Genomic DNA, 10,228 nt, shown 5'->3' with positions numbered 1-10,228 from the left:
GTGGTGGTGGTACTACAGGGGGAATAGCTACTGTGGCTCCAGCTCCAGTTCCAACTTGAAATCTGGCCTATACTCAGAGTTAAGCTCTGTTAATGAAGGCTCTCACTGCAAAATATTGGTGATCCCTGGTACAGAGTATATACTAATAGAACTGTGTGGGTAGAGCATGAGCACTCTGGGCAACTAGGATCCCATGCTCTTTCCCTTATCTCAGCCCAGCCTGAGGTACATGACAGGTGGGTTTCCCTCTAAACCTGCTATTCTCTTTATTTCCTGTACAGGTAAATACATCCTGGTTATGGGCAGAATAACTGTTTGTCTATCACTTTGAGATGGAACCCCTTCCGCTGGTGTAGGCACTTGGAGAAGAGTGGAGAATGGGCTGCCCCAAAGACAGGCTTTGGCCAGTCAGATGGAGGACTAAATTTGGCTAAAGTAGTCATGGTTATGTGTGTCCAATGAATATTCTCAAACTTAACTCCAAATGACAGGCTCTTGAGTCTTTAAATGAATTCACCCACTAAGTGACATGACTCAGTTTAGCTATTTTCAAAAGTTTGGGTTCAGATTTTCTGAGTCTAGGTAGAACAGACTATCTTTTTTTTTTTGGTTCTTTACTCTGGAAAATTTTCACCCCAAATAAGGATGTTGAATCAACTTAGACTTCTCAGTGCAAATTTAAAAAAGTGACATAGAGGATGGCAAGCCATGCCTGGAATTTTAATGATTACTTTATTATATTTCAGTGTATTATTGGCTTACAATTTTATAATTTTACAAGAAAATTTCCATTTCCACATCTTGATTAAATGTCTGATTCATTTTGTTGGCTTGTGATAATGCTTTAGAGCTACATCACTAAAGAATCAATGTTCTGCATTAGATAAATATAAGACCAAATGTGATTAGCCTATTAACCATTTTTAATTATCTTTTACTGTTCTTCAAATATTCCATGCTTTTGAGGAAGTAAAGAAAGAATTAGAGTACGGGGATGGTATGGGGCTTTATAGAGGTAGCATATGGACCTAGATTATTAATCAAAGTTGGCAGGAGTTCTGCAATATTGCAACAACATCACAGTTTTCTTGCCATAGGGAATGTCATAATGGACACATTTACAGTGTGAAGTATGGCTAAGAGTGAAAATTTTAAAATATTTATAGCATTTCTATGTTCTGTCTTCCTTTTTGGTAATCAGATCTTGATTAAGACTTGGAATTAGCATCCAGAAGAACATTAGGATTTATTGGCGTGGTTCCTTTTCCATATCTAGGGCAAACAACAAATGACTCACAGGCTTTACAATTCTGGTACAACAAAAAAGATGTCTAAATATCTGTCTATCACTTTTACATAGTAACTGACTACTTGCTCACAATGAAGAACATATGGTGATGGCAAAGCACAGAATGAAAATGACTTATTTGTTTTCCCTTCTGTACCTACTTTGATCATTTCATTCCATGCACAATGTTTCTCTTTATTCTCTTTTTAACCCCACTTTCCTTCCTGTCTATAGATTTTTTGTTATGCTGTCAGTAATTCTTGTGCTTGGTATTGGTAGCATAGAGCCACTGTTTGCTGAGTTTGACAGACCAGATAGAATCTCCTTGTGGGTCTGATCTGGCCTGTAGGTCATAGGTGACTGGCCCTGCTGTAGCAGCCACTGTCTTTTCTGGATACACAACCTTTCACAGTCTTGCACTTTGACTGTTGCATTTGCCTTCACTATGCCTCCGTATGTCTTCAGACTCTGACAGGTCTGGGATACTGTTACCCACCTGCTCACATGCACAAAGAAATACGACCATGTTCCTTCCATCCTCATATACCTTCACAGTCTCCCTGGTGAAAGAGAAAATGAGCTGTTTCTGACTTTTCCTATATGGACTTGATCCATAATTTTAGACTCTGTCTCTTTTTTATGCCATTTTTGCTTCCTCCAATACCAGGCACCGGCTTCTTCTCTGCTTCTTCATACAACCTTGCTTTTGCTGTTGTAACAGTCTTCTGCTCTGGAGTTCCTGCCGTGTGAAACAGCCTTTCTCTTCTCCATTTCATCTGCCATTCCTCTCATTTCACATTGCAGTTAAGGCACTGACAAATGTGCAGCTCCCCACTGTAACTCACAGCACATTGCAGGAAGTTTCATGACTTGCAGTGTTTCCCTTGACTCAGCAGACATTGGCTATTGGGTCTGGAGGGGTTGGAGGACCAAGCTCCAGTTTAGAGTACCTGTGTGTCTGCAGCTGCTCTTCCCTAGCCCTGCCCTTCCCCCTTCCCAGCTCCCTGCTGTTTTCAGAATAGGAGGGGGAAAAGGGAGTGGAGGGAGCTCAGTTTGGGGTTTGCCCAGCCTGCACTGGAGGGTGGGTTGGGTGGATTGGAGCTCCTTCCATGTGTGTGTGTGGGGTGTGCACAGGGGGGACTCCAATCCACCCACCCCACCCTCCAGCACAGGCTTGGCAAACCCTAGACAGAACTCCCTCGCCCCCCTTCTCCTCTTCCCATTTTGAAGACAGCACTGGGGGTGGACACTGACAGACGTTAATGAAGGCACTCCCCTTTGGAGCATCTTCAACTGAACTCTCATGTCCTGTCTCATGGGTTCAGACTGTCATGTGATCAGGCATTTTTAAAGGATTCTGCAGCCATGCACTTCTGTTAGTCCACTACTGTAGAGCACTTTAGGGGCCTGATCACATGACAAACAAACACATCTGTCAGTGCCCTTAGAGGCATTTTTCTGCTTTGTTTTCCTTCTTCCGGTCCCTTGAATGTTATTTATTATTTAGTTGTGTAATTGCTTTCTTCACGATAAGATAGTAAAATGAATTAGGCTTGTTGAATTACTGAAATGTGACCACTTTTTAAATGAACCAGTCCTGGTCTCTGAATATATTAGTTATTCATCAATGGCTGAACAATTTTCAGTCTCTGGTTTGTTCTCTTGGACTTTCTGCTACTCACTTTTCATTTTCTCAGGGTCTGACTCAGAAATGTCAAACCTGCTGCATGCATGCCAAATGTTGCAAGAGCACCCTCTGTATGTGACATATGGCAGGTCAAAGAGGGGACAGGCTGCATGGTAGCAGTTGGGGCAGGAAGCAGAAAGCAGAGCAGCAGATCAGGCAAGGAAAGAAGCTTAGAGTGGCACTTGGGGAGGGTGAAGAGCTAATCTGTGGCATGCCTGCCAAAAAGGTTGGCTCCTCAAGTGGTTTGATTTGCCTCCAAAATTGCACCTTCCAGTCTCTGCTGCCCAATGGTACAACTGACATTTTTAAAATAAGGGAACAGAAAAAGGAAATGATGGCTAAGAAAAACTCTTCATGTGTATAATGTTGCTTGTAAATATGGAAATTCATGGTGGGGATAGCCTTTGTCAAATGTGTGTGTGAATAAAATCCCAGCCACCATGCTGCTTGTCCCCTCTTTGATCTGCCATGTGCCACACACAGGCTGTTCAAATATTCACAAACAACGAATAATAAAAGGTATGAAAAGGGTTTATTTAAATATGAATGAAGGTTCATGAGCACTGTTTTTGCAACATTTGAGCAATCTTATTTGAGATACCATTTATGTTAGAGAAGCTACACATATAAGTGTTTACCTGGAAATTCACAACATCTCTTTTTAGATACCATTCACAAATTACAAAAGGAAGAATGCAGAAGTCTTTTACAGACACCAAGATCAGAAATATAGTATGGCATCGTGTTCAAGTTTTCATATGGTAAAAGGATATACTCTAAAGGGACCTTGTGGCAGGATGCGACCTAGGGGTGCCGTAAACTCCCCTAGTGCCCCTACCTACCGTGCCCAAATCGGGTCCAAATGCACCCTCTCTATCTCGCCTGCCATGTATTTGATGTTGATTGTTAAAGGGAAGCTACCTTCTTTCCTCTTTGGCACGGTGCCCTGATGTATCTTGGCTAATGCTCTGCCTAGTTGTCAAGGTGCACTCCAGCCCCAGGATTATGCGTGGGCCCTACAGTCACCTATACCCTCACGGCTCCCTGGGCTCGCCTCCGTTGCCTGCCTGCGCCCTCACGGGTGCTCCCTTGCTTCCCTCATGGCTCTTGCTGCACCGGGGCCTGTCTCCCGTGCTCTCGCCTGCACTGGGGCCTGTCTCCCGCAGCCCTCGTAGCCCACACCGGGGCCTGCCTCGCCTGGAGATTCCCACAGCCCGCACGGGGGCCTTGCCCGCGCTCGATCCCCTGCCCGCACGGGGGCCTTGCCCGCGCTCGATCCCCTGCCCGCACGGGGGCCTTGCCACAACTGGGCTCAGGCGGCCTTGGCCTTAACTGGCCCCAAGACCCCTTTTCTGGGTCCTGTGCCCCACTGGAGCTTCTCGCCTGCGCCCCCACTGGGCTCCTCCCAATGCTGCCCACACTGGGGCCAGGGTCGGGACACCCCAAAATGCAGCACCACTCTCTGGCGCCAGGAACTCCTCCCCCCACTACTGGGGAGCTCCTATGAGGCCTCCTCCACCCCTACAGCCTCACTCAGTCTTCCAGTGTAACAATAACAATGAAACAGAAAACTACCACTCCCGTGTTCCAACACAAATTCCAAGCCGCCCGGCTAACCTTCATATGTATCCCTGCTAGGGTTTCCTCCACCCAGTATCCTTATGCAGATGCTGCTCAGGCCATCAGTCTTCTCTGTTATGCCTGCCCTGCTTGCTCCAGCACAGCTCTACCCTCCTTGGCTGCCAGAGGAGAACTGACCTTCTGGCCCCAGCCTGGCTGTTTATAAAGGCCAGGCCCGCTCCCTTCCGGTCAGCTGACCAGACTGGTTGCCCTGGCAACCCGCACCTGTGCTGCCCTGGTGACTGGCAGCTGAGCTCATACTACTATTGCCAGTAGCAGGCACCTTAGTGCCCTGCTACAGACCTCTAGACATCCCCCTATATTGAATAGTATTTATACTGTAAAAAGCCTCCTTTAACTCGGTAGTATGGTACAAGTGGTCCAATACTCAGTTCTAATATGAGTAAATGTATCACCACCTAGCCCATAGCTTTTTGTTTTCATCCAAGAAGGATGCAGTCACAAAATTATATCATTAAGGTCCATAGACCCCTTGGCTTTTCTTCTGAATAAATGCACAGACAACTGACTAATGGTACAATTTGGAGGACCCTGCACTGATGAGTATAATGCAGCTGAGGTGCATGGTGAGTTACTTTATCCTCCAATTCCACAGCCAGAAGGAAAGGTACACCTGGTTTATACCTTATCATTTGAGTGCAGTCCATTGGACCTCCAAAAATGCTAGTCCCAAATTGCTGTTTAAGGTTGGCCCTGATGACATTGTATGAGAACTGCATACTGTATAAGCAATGCCTCATATAGTCTTGATAAATGGAACCTTGCTAGTTAGCATAATAATTTTACACTGCACAGTTGGTCATTGTACCATACTTGAAGACATCAGAAAAGCTATAACTGGTTAGTTATGTGCTGTTAAAAGGAAATATTGCTGTTAAAAGGGAAGGATGGGCAAAGCTGGGAAACTAAATCTTGAAGGAAAACAGTTTAATGTTATTCTGCAGCACCTTTTAAATATGTTAATACATTTATTGTTGCTGATTTTCATAAATTAAGCCAACCTATTATTTCTCTTGTTTTTCAAAGTTAATTCCCTTTCTATGTTGCATAAGTACCTCCTCAGATACCTCCCCTATCTTTACAATGAGCCATACAAGATTTCTGCCTAAAAATCGCTATTCAGTTTGACACAAAATTATTTGTCCACAGGAATGCCTTTTGAGCAGCACTGGTTCTGCTTGTAACAGTGCAATAAGCTTCACTCTGGAAGTTCTTCATTGCATTTGGACTGTCCACCACAAAGGATCTATTTTCTGTGTGGCCTCCCCAAGCCATTTTTAATTAACTTGTTGACTAGCTGCTGGCTTCTGCAGCTGATAGTTTATTAGAGGTATATATAATCAATTGGGCCATAGTATTTAAGTAAAGGCCTAGTGGAGCCCATGTATATTCAACCACATTTAGAAAAAAATACATTTGGACAAATTCTAGTCTTTTAGGAAGATATTACAACATTATTCTTGATTACACATAAGTATTGTGTGACCTTGAACAAGTGATTTGAGCCTAGATTTTCAAAGAAGTTCACTAGATTGATTTAAAATCTGCATGTCCTTTATTTTCAGAAGTGTTGAATACCCACAAATTTAATGGAATTCACCTATTTTAAGTGCTTGTAGAAAATAGAAGCTGAGTTGGTCATACTGGGACTCAAGACAATTTGAAAAAGTTTAACTTTACTGGCCTGTCTCTGTTTCACCATCTGCAAATAGGGGATCATAATGGCAACCAACTAAAGTACTCCAGGATTTCACTGTAAGGATTTCATTAGTTACGGTCTGTAAAAGGCATTTAAGGTATAAAAAGACATGCAAAATTCTAGAACTTTTGGTACCTTTTATTAGACCAATTAAGAAATTGCAAAAAAATTATCTGTTTCTGCAAGCTTTTGGGCACACATGCCAATTTTCAGGCTCAGGGAAAATTAAAGATGGTAAAAAGTCCCCACAGGTAGAAAATAAACTTCATTTTTGCAGAGAGGAAGCTGAAGGTGCTGCTCAAGCTCCTGAAATTGTCTTCCTTTATTTCGCCAGAAGGGGGAGGCAGCAGCTCAGCTTTAAAGGATGCTGGCTCCGGAGGAGGTTTCTGCGCAGCTTGTACAATCCTGCAAGCCGAGGAACCGCTTATTTCACCTCTTAGCACGAGGAAAACACGTCTGTGTTTATGACTGAAAATGTACCATGGCCAGCATTCAACTCACTTGGCTTCCTAACTGTTCAGTTGACTAGTGTCTTTTGGAGGAAGGTGCCCGTGAAATCATTTAAATGAAAACGACCTACAGTTGATCCAGGTTCACGATTAAAATTGTTTTATTTGCCTTGAAAGAAGGATAGTAGAGAGCCTTGACACTGACTGTTTTGTCTTTTTCCCTTTTTTTACATTAGAGCCGTCATTAGCTAAGAGCTTTCCATCTTTCCAAACCAATGCTAGGACACTATTTTCCGAGCGTGTTTGCTGGCTTGTTTCGCTGCAGCCCTTTGTGATCAAATGGATGTTAAACTATTAGTAGGGAAAGCCCTACCTAAGCAGGGTGGCAATTTCAAGGTGAGGTATGACACTCAAGACAAAACTTTCTTCACCAAGATATTTGCTTGCCTCGCCGTGGATTACAATTCAACCTGCTCAAGCTGCTGGATTTAGTTCGCTAAAATGTCCCATGCCTCCACTTCCCCCCACTTCCACCCTGTTTCTTTCCCACACCACAGAAACGGTCTGTTAAAGGCAGCTTCAAAATGTATGTGGCTAAGAAGTGTTAATAATGTTTGCTTTCAAGACCTTCTCTCTTTCAGTGGAAGGGCTATTTTGATGCTATTTAGAAAAATCCCCTATTTCTCCGCATTTTTGGGCTGGATTTATTTAACTAACGATCCGATTTTGTTTTGCTCTTGTCGCAGGGAAGGTAATTTTTAGCCCCAATTTATACCGTGTATTCAGTTGTGATGACTTGGGTCTCCTCGCAGCATCTTCGCTGCCCTGCAGATTTCATCTAGCTTACATAGTGGGGTTGTGTGTGTGTCAGGATATTCGTTAGAGAAAAGGTTCCTAGCACATATGCAACTTCCCCAGAAAAAAAAAAAGGATTGTTAAACTTGTTTATAACAGCCATAAATTATCATAACTTGATCGAAATCGAAAGCCCGTTGTAGCGCAGGGAACTGGTGGAAGAGGAAAGCAGGTGGAAAGATTTCTCCCAGCTAAAGCTGTCTAAATCTGCGTATGATTTGCAAGACCAGCTCTTTTTGGTTCACAGAAACACATGCCACGAGGTAGCCAAGTAGATCATGGAACCTTTTAGTGCAACTCGGCAGCCCCTACATTTCCAAAAACTGCTTTAAATATATGTTTTTATTTACAATGCAGATCAGTAACTTTAAATGGAAGATCCCTCTTTTACACACACGCGCGTTTGTGTGTGTATATGTGCATTTCCTTATATATATCTCAGTGTGTATAAAAGGGGATCTTCCATTTAAAGTTGTGTGTATTTCTATTACACACACACGTGTATATAAAAGGGGATTTCCCATTTAAAGTGGGTTTGAGAAAAATGTGTGTGTGTGCATAGGGTTATATATATGTGGGTGTGTATACACATATGTGTGTGCATATGTATGTGTGTATATGTGTAAAATTATTCCTATACGTATGCAAAAATATATTCCTATATATGTAAAAAATATCTATCTAGCTATCTAGCTAGCTATCAGAATACTTTTTTACACAGCCACACATTGCTTTCCCAGCTCTTTTGTGTTTCTTCATAACTTTCAGACCTCCGGCGGAGTATTTGTGTGCGCGCCAGTATATGAATATTAACGCGACCCAGACAAGAAGGGTTTCATTTCTAAGCATATTTCCCATAATAAGATGTCCTTACTGGCTGCTTTTAGGGCTTCTGAAAGGCCACTTCTTATGTGCTTTAGTGACACAGGTTTAAATCTGAGCCTTCCGGACCTGAATTTAGTGTTGCTTACTTTCAAATAGAGTAGGGTGTTTATTACACAGACTCCGGCGCTGTCCCTATTAAAACCCGTTCTCTTCCTTTTGATGAAAGCACCATGTAGTTTTCTCTTTTGCTTCGGTTTGCAAGTCAAAGCCGCTCAAATGGGAAAAAATTAGGGGCATGCATAAACAGGAGGAAACAGTGTCAAAATTAATGCAACATGTATTGTTTTCCTTTTCTACAAGATTTGCAAAGAAGAAATCATTTCCTCTGCCATCCCTGGGGCATTCACTCCGGGAGTTACACACACACACATACACACACACGCGCGCGCGCACACACACACTGATTATGTATTGTTGCTCGGTAAAAAAGCAAAGTTTACAAATGGGAAAGGTCTTTCTTCAGCCCCCCCTGATGGAGAGCGGCGGTTGCCTTTCTCCAGTTGAAGTGAATACAATCCGCGATCTTTCGGAGACAAGTTTCCGCTAAGTTTCTTCTTCTTTTCCTCTGGGTGGGTGAATGCTGTTAAAAAGCAGTGTCCCCCACTCGCACCTCTAGGCCCGGGGGAAGAAATAAGAGGGTGGGAGGAAGGACCTCGTGCTTGGCAAGAGAGGACGCTCGCATCAGGATTGATCAGATTGGAGCAGGAAACTCCTACAGCCCCAGCCCCACCGAGCTGAGGGCCGCAGGGATGCAGCTGTTATAACCTCGCAGTCTGCAGGAGGGAGTGGGCACCGCTGAGGCACCCATCACAAAATACCTCCTTGCCTGGCCAAGCTGCAAACTGCCCGGATCCGAGAGCCGCCCAGCCTGGCGCTGCGGCTCGGGGCTCGGCCGACCCGGGGGTGGCCTCGGGCTCTGTCGCGCGGCTTGTTGGGGAACAGGGGGCAGAGATCGCCGCGTTTCAAGGGACCGCATCGGGCATCAGCGCCGGAAAAGAAACTTAGCGTGGACTGAGAGTGAGGAGAGCTGGTTTCGGTGCTCCGCTTCCACGGCTGGAGGGGAAAATACGGCCCCCTTGGCCGGGGGGTGGGGATTCCCCACCCCCGCACGTCCCCAGCACCAGGAAGAGGCAGAGAGTAGCGCCCCTGGCTCCAGCCCCGCGCCACAGCAAAGCCCAGCGGGGCCGCAGTGCTCCGGCCTGGACAGCCGGGGGGCTGAGGCCGGGCCCCACGCCCACGGGCACAAGCACCCTCCCCCACCTCCGCACCCTCATTCATCCCCACTTCTGCCCGCACACCCCCATATCCGAACTCCCATACACCCCACCCGCATACACACTCACCCACACCCACACAGCTGCCCCCGAACACGCACTCAAATCCAGACTCCCACACCCCGCCACACTCATCCACGCTCTTACCTCCGCACACATGTACATACAGCCGCATACACGCACACGAGGACTCTCATACATCCACACGCACCCGCCAATCCCCCGCCGCCATCCAGCCTCTACCTCAACCACAGCCCCAGTCCCCGACACTTCTACCTCCCCGCACACCCACACCCAGCCTGGCACAGACTCCCAAACCCCCTCATACACCCACATCCACCCGCCTTGCACCCCCTACCAGGGCTGAAGCCAGAGGGGAGGGGGGGAGGGGGCACAGCCCTCCCAAGCCTGGGGGCTTCTTCATCCCCCCCAGGCGCCTGCCCCTCAGCC

Source organism: Crocodylus porosus, unplaced genomic scaffold, assembly GCF_001723895.1.
Source record: "Crocodylus porosus isolate Cpor-Errol unplaced genomic scaffold, CroPor_comp1, whole genome shotgun sequence".
In the NCBI taxonomy this organism is placed as follows: domain Eukaryota; kingdom Metazoa; phylum Chordata; order Crocodylia; family Crocodylidae; genus Crocodylus; species Crocodylus porosus.
The sequence above is the reverse complement of the archived record's forward strand: the minus strand, read 5'-3'. Positions refer to the sequence as shown.